The sequence below is a fragment of the Stegodyphus dumicola genome, chromosome 8 (assembly GCF_044657685.1).
Source record: "Stegodyphus dumicola isolate Sdum_Otavi_A_Nest chromosome 8, ASM4465768v1".
NCBI lineage: Eukaryota > Metazoa > Arthropoda > Arachnida > Araneae > Eresidae > Stegodyphus > Stegodyphus dumicola.
The window spans coordinates 32,220,600-32,230,232 of NC_140775.1; positions in this window are offsets into that span (position 1 = coordinate 32,220,600).

The window sequence follows — 9,633 nt, forward strand, 5'->3', positions numbered from 1 at the left end:
TAATAAAATGCAGAATCTGCGATAAAATACTCAAAAATATATTAAGAATAGCCACTAGCTAACTACACTAGCCTTGGATTCGGAAATGCATCTGTGTCGGCGAAAAAAATCAGACATACGATGATCTAGAATTTGTTAAAAAGGTGTTATTTATTTTACATATTTATATAAGTGTTTTTAAAAAGTACAATTTTTAAACAATTAAAAGTTTAATATACATTATAGATAAACAGATATGTGGCAACTTGCCTACTACAACTGAACTCTGCCAATCTGGTAACCCATAGCAACCAAAAACAAAATAATATTTATTCTATTCAATTGTTATAATTATTTAACTATCTGTTTCAAAATAGTGTACTACCATAATTGGTGACCCGTATTTATTAAGAATAGCAACCTTCAATGTTGCACGAATAAGGAGTTTATATGTCAAACTTCTGAGCACCAGTAAGTTATCCAGTGTGAAGAGATGCAAGTAACACATTTCACCTGTGATTTCAAGCGTTCTGCCGCATTCCGGTGAGTCAACATATTTCTGTCATAATTTCAGCGGATATATGTATCGTCTCCTGCATTTGAGCCGCCAATTTCTCTGATTTCAAGTACCAAGAAACTGTGTCACTATATACATATTGATTATTTTTCTATACATATTCTTACTGTGCATATTTGGTTGATCTAAAGTGGTTGACAACGATGCTGCTTCACAATTGGCGCGAGTAGCAGTTAAGCCACCACATTTTTGTCGCCGAGACCCATCGTTATGATTCATTCAATTGGATGCGCAGTTTAAATTGAGTCACATTACTGCCGACGAAACTCAATTTTATGCAGCGATCGCCACGTTAGAATCAGAGGTACTGCAATCAGCTCGTGAAATAATTTTGAGTCCACCGGCGACGGACAAATACAAATCTTTAAAAAAAATTAATTTTTGTTAATGAAGAATCCGAGATAGTTAAAATAAAGCAGCTGTTGCACGATTTACAGCTGGGTGATATAAGGTCTTCTCAATTGCTGTCTAAAATGTCAGACTTAGCCGCCGGTAACCTAACGGATAACATTCTTAAAACATTATGGATGAATAGACTCCTATCTAACATGCAAATTCGGGAAGAATTTTAAGCGGCCAGTAGCGAACCACTTAAAAATCTTCCCGAAATCGCTGATAAAATTCACGAGCTGGCCATTTCTGCGCAAACGCACGCAATGCAGGTTCCTGGTCCAGGTATTGTGGAGTTACAGGCTCAAATTGATGATTTGTCCAAACAGATTGCTCAGTTAGTAACCATCCAAGCTGAACCTTTTCAGCGCAACCGCTCCACATCACGTGGTCGAAATACACGTCGTAGCCCACTGAGGAAATGTTATGAAAGTCCTCCTCCGGGTATTTGTTTTTTACCACCACAAATTTGGAAACAACGCAAACAAATGCCACCCACCGAGTGTCGTTATAACGACCAGGGAAACGAGAAAGGCCGTTGCTCGAAGTCGTGAATGACAGCGGCCGGAATTTTGCACGTCTTTTCGTCATCGAAAAGAATTCGGGCTTAAGATTTCTTGTAGACACCGGGGCTGATGTTTCTGTCCTTTCATCACATTTTCACGAACAAAAGCGCTTTACCAAGTTACAACTTTATGTAGCAAATGGAACTCCTATTCAAACTTTTGTTGAATGCCTGATATCTGTTGATTTAGGATTGCGCCTCAACTTCCAATGGCCATTCATTATTGCTACTGTCCTATTATTGGCGCTGACTTTTTACAAAAATTTTCTTTGCTTGTCGATCTTAAAAATCGCCGTTTGATAGATTCCACAACCAACTTAACTTATCCGGGAGTAATTCGCAATAATCAAGATTTGAGCATTAAACTGATTTCGGGTAACTCCCCATAGCATCAACTTCTCAGAGAATTCCCTACAATCATGCGCCCAGTTATTGGTATTTCCAAACCAAAGCACGATGTACTTCATTATATTGAAATTAACAGACCTCCAATTGCCGCCAAACCAAGACGCTTACCTCCGGAGAAGCTTAAAGCTGCCAAAGAGAAATTTCAATACATGATGGAACAAGGAATTTTCCGTCCTTCAAAAAGTTCATGGGCCAGTCTTCTCCATCTAGTTCGGAAGCGAAATAGTAAGTGGCGATTATCGCCGGTTAAATGCAGTTACAATTCCTGATCGTTACCCAGTCTCGCACATTCAAGACTGTATGCAAGTTTTAGAGGGAAAAGCTATTTTTACAACCCTTGACCTTGAGCGGGCGTATCGCCAAGTGCCCGTTAACCCAGCTGATATTCCCAGCTGTTAACCCGTTAACCACTGCGGTTATTACGCCTTTTGGACTATTTGAGTTTCCGGTCATGACTTTCGGCTTGTGCTGATCAAACGTTCCAACGCTTCATGAATCAGGTGTTAATCGGCCTCGACTTTCGTGTACCTTATTTTGATGACGTCTTAATCGCCTCCTCTTCAGAGCAAGAACACCTATCACATTTGAGAACAGTTTTCGAACGTTTTCAAAGGTACGGTGTCAGTCTTAATCCTTCCAAATGCGTTTTTGGCCAACCAAGAGTATCCTTTCTTCGTCATGAAATTTCCGCTGATGGCGTTCGACCTCTTCCAGAGTCCTATCGGCGATATGCCCGAAACATCTACAGTAAAGGACTTAAGAAGATTTCTTTCTACGCTCAATTTTTATCGACGTTTCTGACCTCATGCAGCAACCATACAAGCAGCTCTAAATTCTTTTTTGGTTGAAAGCAAGAAAAACGATAAATGTGTTATAACCTGGACCACAGAATCTCACGAAGCGCTCCAAAAATGCAAAAAATGATTTAATTTCGGCAACAAATTTGCAGTATCCTTCCGCATCTAAACCATTATCACTCTACATTTATAAGGTATTTCTCCCGCGCCTTCGTGGCGTAGTGGTGCTGCACGCTGGGCCAGTACTCAAGAGGTCCACGGTTCGATTCCTGGCGAAGGCGGTTGCTAATTTTTCAATCTCTCTTGTTTCCAAATATCCAATGTCTCTACACTGGCGTCCGAACTAAAAGGGGTGTTAGATGAGGAATCTCCACACCCAGGATTTGGCGATTGGGTCCCCTAAAAACCCCAGTCGCCCTTTAAAAGGGGAAGTATATAAGGTATTTCTCCCGCTTTCCTAGCCTGTCTTCGTGGTGTAGTGGTTCTGCACGCTGGGCCGTTACTCCAGAGGTTCGCGGTTCGATTCCTGGCGAAGGTGTTGCATATTTTTCATCTCTTCTGCTTCCAAAAAAATAACCTAATGTCTCTACGCGTTGACGCATCAATAACAGGTATAGGAGCAGTTTTACAACACGAAGATCAAGAATTATGGAGACTCATATTTTTCTAAAAACTCTCACCAGCACAAACTAGATACAGCACTTACGATCGCGAATTATTAGGAATTTATGAAGCTGTCAAATATTTTCGACATATGCTAGAGGGACGCGTTTTCATAATCTTCACAGATCACAAACTTTTAACCTATGCTTTTCAACAGGATAAAACTTCTCCTCATCAAATGAGACACCTAGACTTCATAGGGCAATTTTCAACAGCTATCCATTATACTGAGGGTTCGCAGAATATTGTTGCAGACACCTTGTCTCGCATTAAAGAACTAGCCTTTTTTTGCCAATAAAGTTTGCTGCCTTTGCGGATGAACAACACCGGGATTCAGAACTACAAACCTTCTTGAAAAGCAAATCTTCCACCAATCTCAACTTGGAGCCTATGCAACTGTCATCTGGAAAATCACTTTATTGTGATGTTCAGGATTCAAGATTCCGCCATGCCATTTTTAGTTAGTTACATCGTCTGTCACATCCTGGCATCAAGGCTTCGAGGAAACTGATACAGCAACGTTTCGTATGGCCTAGCATGCAAAAGGACATAGCCAACTGGACACGTTCGTGCTTGGAGTGCCAAAGATCTAAAATTGTCAGACACCCCACCAGCCAACTTAAAAATTTTAATTTGCCCTCATCTCGCTTCAATCAGGTGCACTTCGACTTGGTCGGGCACTTATATTTAAAAATAATAATATAATACATGAATACAATTTAATTACTATGCATACATTTTTCTTACCTTGGATGAAGCAAATTTATTATTTACTTCATCAAAGCCGACCCTTTCAAATTTTTCTCTTTCCACACTTAAAAATGCTACATGACTTGGATCTTGTCTCATCGGTGATGTAAATATGTGAAAATTTATTTTAATTTGCTGAACGAACGTTCATAGTTAGCATTTGATAATGAAATAGTAAGTAGTATTTGAAGTGCGACTCTTAGGTTTGGAAAACCAGTTTCTCTACAGATCTCTAGTGGAGTTTTAGGTTCCGTTTCTTTTCTACTGGGGAGTAACGTCATGCAGTCACATTCACAGCTCAAAACAATTAGGGGATATTGTGGGTTCGGTATGAAATCACCATATAATCGACAACCTTTTTGAACAAAAGGAATAGAAGAGATTATAAAGGAAAATTATAACGTTTACAAAGATGGGAATATGCAAATTTTGTCTGTGACGTCGAAAACTATGCGTTTTAGTAAAAGTAGTACGCAAAACGCCGTTTTGCGTACGCGCCGACCGTACGCAAAACGCGTACGGTCGTTGTGCTCAACTCGAGATTACCATAAAAGGAAGGATGGAGATGCAATTAAAGACATTCGCTGCAAGTACAAAGAGTTCTTTCGTGAAATATTGGCATATAGCTGAAGAGTTCGCAATCAACTAAGTGGCGTTTCGCGCGTTTAGAAAGCCTTCCATACCATAGGCACAGCTGTTAGAAAGGTTGGTGGTGTCAGTTCCAGGAAATCAACTGCAGAAAATAACCGATATATAGTCCTGCAGACGAAAAGAGTCCGAACCCATTTAGCATGCGCCACAGCTCAACAACTGTGAACAGCAACGGGCGACAATCGTCGTGGTTTACTGTGTCCAAACACCTTCACAAAGGTGGCCTATACGCCTGCCGTTCTGAACGCTGCATCCCTTTGAAAGTTGGCCATCGGCATCACCGTTTACAGTGGTGCAAGGAGCGCAAAAGTGGGCATCTCATCAATGGAGTGGTATCCTCCTTACGGATGAAAATAGTTTTAGTGCCACAAGCGATTCTCAACACAAATTGATTTGGAGAGAGGTCGGGACACGGTTTAATCTCAGTAACATTACGGAAAGAGACCGTTACGGTGTCCTGAAGATCTCGTCTGGAGAGGCATTATGCTGAACGGGTGGACGGAGCTCCACGTTTTCGACAGAAGTCCTGTAAACGGAGATCGCTATCGTCAGGAGGTGATCCTTCCCCATGTGCGTGTGTTCCGAGGTGCCATTGGAGCAGACTTCGTTTTTATCGATGACAATGCACGGCCACACCAACTCTTGCTGTTCAGAAGCTACTGAAAAGTGAAGATATCACTCGAATGGATTGGCCAGCGTGCTCCCTTAATTTTAATCCCATAGAACATGTGTGGGATGCTTTGGGAAGACGCTTGTGACACAATTACATCCTCCGGGGAACACCCAACAACTGAAACAGATGCTGATTGAGGAATGGGCACTCTTACCTCAAGATCTGTTGGAAAATCTGGTGCTGAGTATGCAGAGACTATTCGAAGCAACAATTGCAGTAAGGGGAGGGCATATCCCATACTAAGGAACACCTCCTTGTTGTTCTTCCTCTTGTACAGACAATCATGTGTAACGATACTATGAGTTCAATAAAGCCTGTTTTTGTTTGATTCCATACTGTATGCATTGTATTCATTTTTAGAGCAATTATGCTTTCGTCATCGTTTAAATACAAAATGCTGTCTCTTAATTCTGAATTTCATGTCTCTCAGATGATTTCTCGTGGAGTTATACCAAAAAGAACACCTATTGCTTAAGTTTTGCACACCAGTGTAATATAAACATTAATTTTCCTTGCTTTGCACGTAACGCTGTCATTTCGTGTTACTTATTTAAAATTTTCACATTTTTCTATGTCTTAAAATTATAAATTAAAATTAATGACCAAAATGACCTAGTATATTGTATGTTGACCTAGTTAATGACCTAGTATATTGTATGTTGACCTAGTTAATGACCTAGTATATTGTATGTTGACCTAGTTAATGACCTAGTATATTGCAGAACAAGTGAAAAAATTGACAGTTTCACTCACGCGTGTGTCGGATTTGAGCAATACTTATAGGGTTCCACGAAAATTTTGTAAATATTATGGGGTCCTGGGGGTCGCGAAAAAAATATCAGTGATAAAAGGGGTCGCGACTTAAAACATTTTATGAAATCCTGCAATATAGGAACGATGTGATCCATCATTCATTAATGCTCGAACACAGATTTCTTTGCCCCTATGCCGTAATCTGATCGTGATAGTTTTCAAATATATTTTACATTCTGAAAGAAGATTTGTCGATAGAGTCTCTGTAAATTTTCGTTTTTGATCTGCTACTTTGTTTGCCAAAGTGCAACAGTGTCAAAGTTGCACAGAGACATTTTATTCACCATAGACGTAAATGAAGCTCTTAACGACTTTTGTTTTATTTTCAGAGCATCCATATTTGTATACACACTTAAAATAGTTGCTTAAAATGATTCGTAATACACTTTTAATTTATATTTATTCTGAAGAAATTAAAGTTTTTATACTTTTTTAAACTTAAATCACTTTATCATCGTAAACAACATATCGTATACTCTGGGAGAAATTGTTCTAGTTGAGTCAAAGAATCCAAACAGGATAAACTGGCCTTTAGCCAGATCTAGAAGATCCCGCTAAATCACAGTCAGCGCCTGTGGTTTTTAGAGCCATTGGTGACTCTAAAATGTTTTTTCTAAAACGTTTCTAACCTTAAGGTTTTCACAGCTACTATCAACAACTGATGGCTGTCACAAATTGTTCTAGTTGAGTTCCAGTTGAGTATCTAAACTTACATTCAGTATTTATCGAATGTTTTCCTGTCTTCTAGCCATAGAATCCTCAGATTCAAACTGATTCCATAGTCAGTGGACCACACTACGATAGACACTGAGGCGTCTAGCAGCATTAGCTTGTGACATCCTCATTTCCATCCATCCGATCGCCACCACCTCAACGAATCGGGCAAACGACTTGTCCTGGACATTGATAGACTTTCCTGGATATTCTCAACGAAACTGCAAATAACAACTGAAGATCAACACTCGTGCGCAAAACTTAAAGTTTTTGCCTTTTTTCTCCAACTCCTATATAAGTATTCCTTTTAAAATAAAAATGTGATAGCTATGGTTTTCGCATATATTTTCTTAAACTTCATTACTATCATGCATATAAACTGTGAATTTAAATGTTACTGACATTTTTGTAACGGTGAGCCTTCAAAAACATGCTGTTCCTTAATTTTTGGAGGGCAGTGTATTTGATATTTTCCTGTTTCACATATAAAGTAGGAGTGCATACTTTTAAAAGTGAAATTGTAAACTAATGTCTATATTAATGTACTTAATTTCATGTTTTGATGAGTAATTTTTAATTTATCAATTTTAATGTATTCGCCTCTATTCGTAGACTTTAAGTTTGCGGTGTATAAAAATGTAATACATTAATAAATGTATAATATGATTTTGCAGTATATATTCGAATTACACACATTCATATTAAATTGCGGCCCACCAGCGGCGCTGAACACTAGTAGTAAGCGGTAAAGTCGCTGAACACTGGTAGTTCGGTCCGAGGTTCGAATCCCGCGAACGGGCTGGCTGAATGGGCGTTTTCGCGGTTTTCCCCATGTGTATACGAGCCAGTTTCCCTTAGAAAGTCTTCCACGAAGGCATCCCTTCCCTTAGGCAGATAGCCCTAGTGTGCTTTGCCGTAATTAAATACACCACACCACCATATTAAATTGCTTTAAGTTAAAACATTTATTGAAGTAGTTTTAATTGTACTGCTTTGAATGTCAATTTCCAGTAGTTTTCAGAAACTCCTGTATAATTCGAGTTAAATTCCTGTATAATTTCCAGTTAAATTAAATTCTTGTAAATATTTTAATGCAGGATTTATAATTAGTTACCAGATTTTTTATATGGTTTACTTTTAGATATTGCGTCAGTTTTGTGTATTTTTTATTCAGATTTAAAAAGTGTGTAAATAGGAATATGTACTGCAATTTCTTTCACTGCATATGTTAATATATATATATAGGTTGGCTTCAAGTATTTGTACGCCTTTTTATAGGTATTTTAATCCTAACATTTTAAGATTTATATGTATAGATATATTATATTTATATACACATCAAAGATTGAATTAGTTGAAATACATGAAGTTGCACTTCTTCGCTGTGATAAAGTAAAGCAATGTAAATTGAAAAATTGCGTCCCCATTTTGATGTTTCTATATATAGGAGAGACGTTTGACAATGTTTGGTGGCCGGGAATCACAAATTTATTGAAACGTGGTAATATGCCTAGGAACATCTCCTAGGCATATACATATGAAGACTTTTTTGTATACTCGTATTATAGAGCTCTCTCTAGGTAATATTACGAAACAATATAATTTGGAAAAGGGCTGTTTTCAAGGATCAGTTTCTGAACCTTTATTTGTGGAATCATATAAATTATCTTTTGTGTGAATTATCTGCTTTTCAAAACTGTTTTAAAATTGCTTTTGTAGATGATCTATTTCTAATTTTTCAGTGCAAGAATTTCGTTGATACTTGTTCTTCGTCTCAAGATTGACTTGATACTGCTTTTCGGTGGTCTAAACATTATAAACTGAAATTCAACCAGCTCACAAGTGAAATTATGATGGTACATAAAAAGATGAATACTAACTGCAGATTTAGGAACGCTTCTACAGAAGAAGTTACTCAAATAAAGTGTTTAGGAGCTATCTACAAACATAACAAATTTCAGTGGAAATATCATATTTTCTACCTCTCAGGCAAAAGCGGAAAGATATTCTAAGAATTATTTAAAATTTCTAAAAATATTTATGGTGTCAAAACAGATGTTCTTAAATTGATCTATAGGCAAGAAATAGTCCGAGTTTTTTCCTATGCATCAAGGATTTCGGCAATACCTTATAGATAGTTACACGATTCTTCAAAACGATGTTGGTTTGGGGCTGTTCTTTATAGAAGGAAGTAAACTGCAAATTTCTGAAGAAAATCCAAAAAAGAATTCATCTAAACAACTATTTGTGGCTACAGAACTATAAGTTACGAGACCTTTTTATACAATGGCTAGTGTTCTATTCATGGATATTGAAATCTTTACAAATATTGCGATAAAGGAAAGCATTTGCAAGCACTCCTTGTCAAATATTATTGACGGCATTCTTCCAATTTTTTCCCCCGCATCCTCTAAACGGGAACTCTATACCAGTTGTTGGCTATTCACATGCTATTCTTGAACAGTAGCTGTTAATTTATTTTACAGACGGAAGTAAAATGAATGATAAGGTTGGCCTTGCTTTTGTTATTCATGAAGATAACTAAGAAAGAGACTTCAAACAGTACAGAATTAGGGATGCCTGCTCTGTTTTCAGCATGAGTTGCTATGCTTAAACCTTGCTATGAAGCAGATTCAAAATCTTTGTAGTGGTT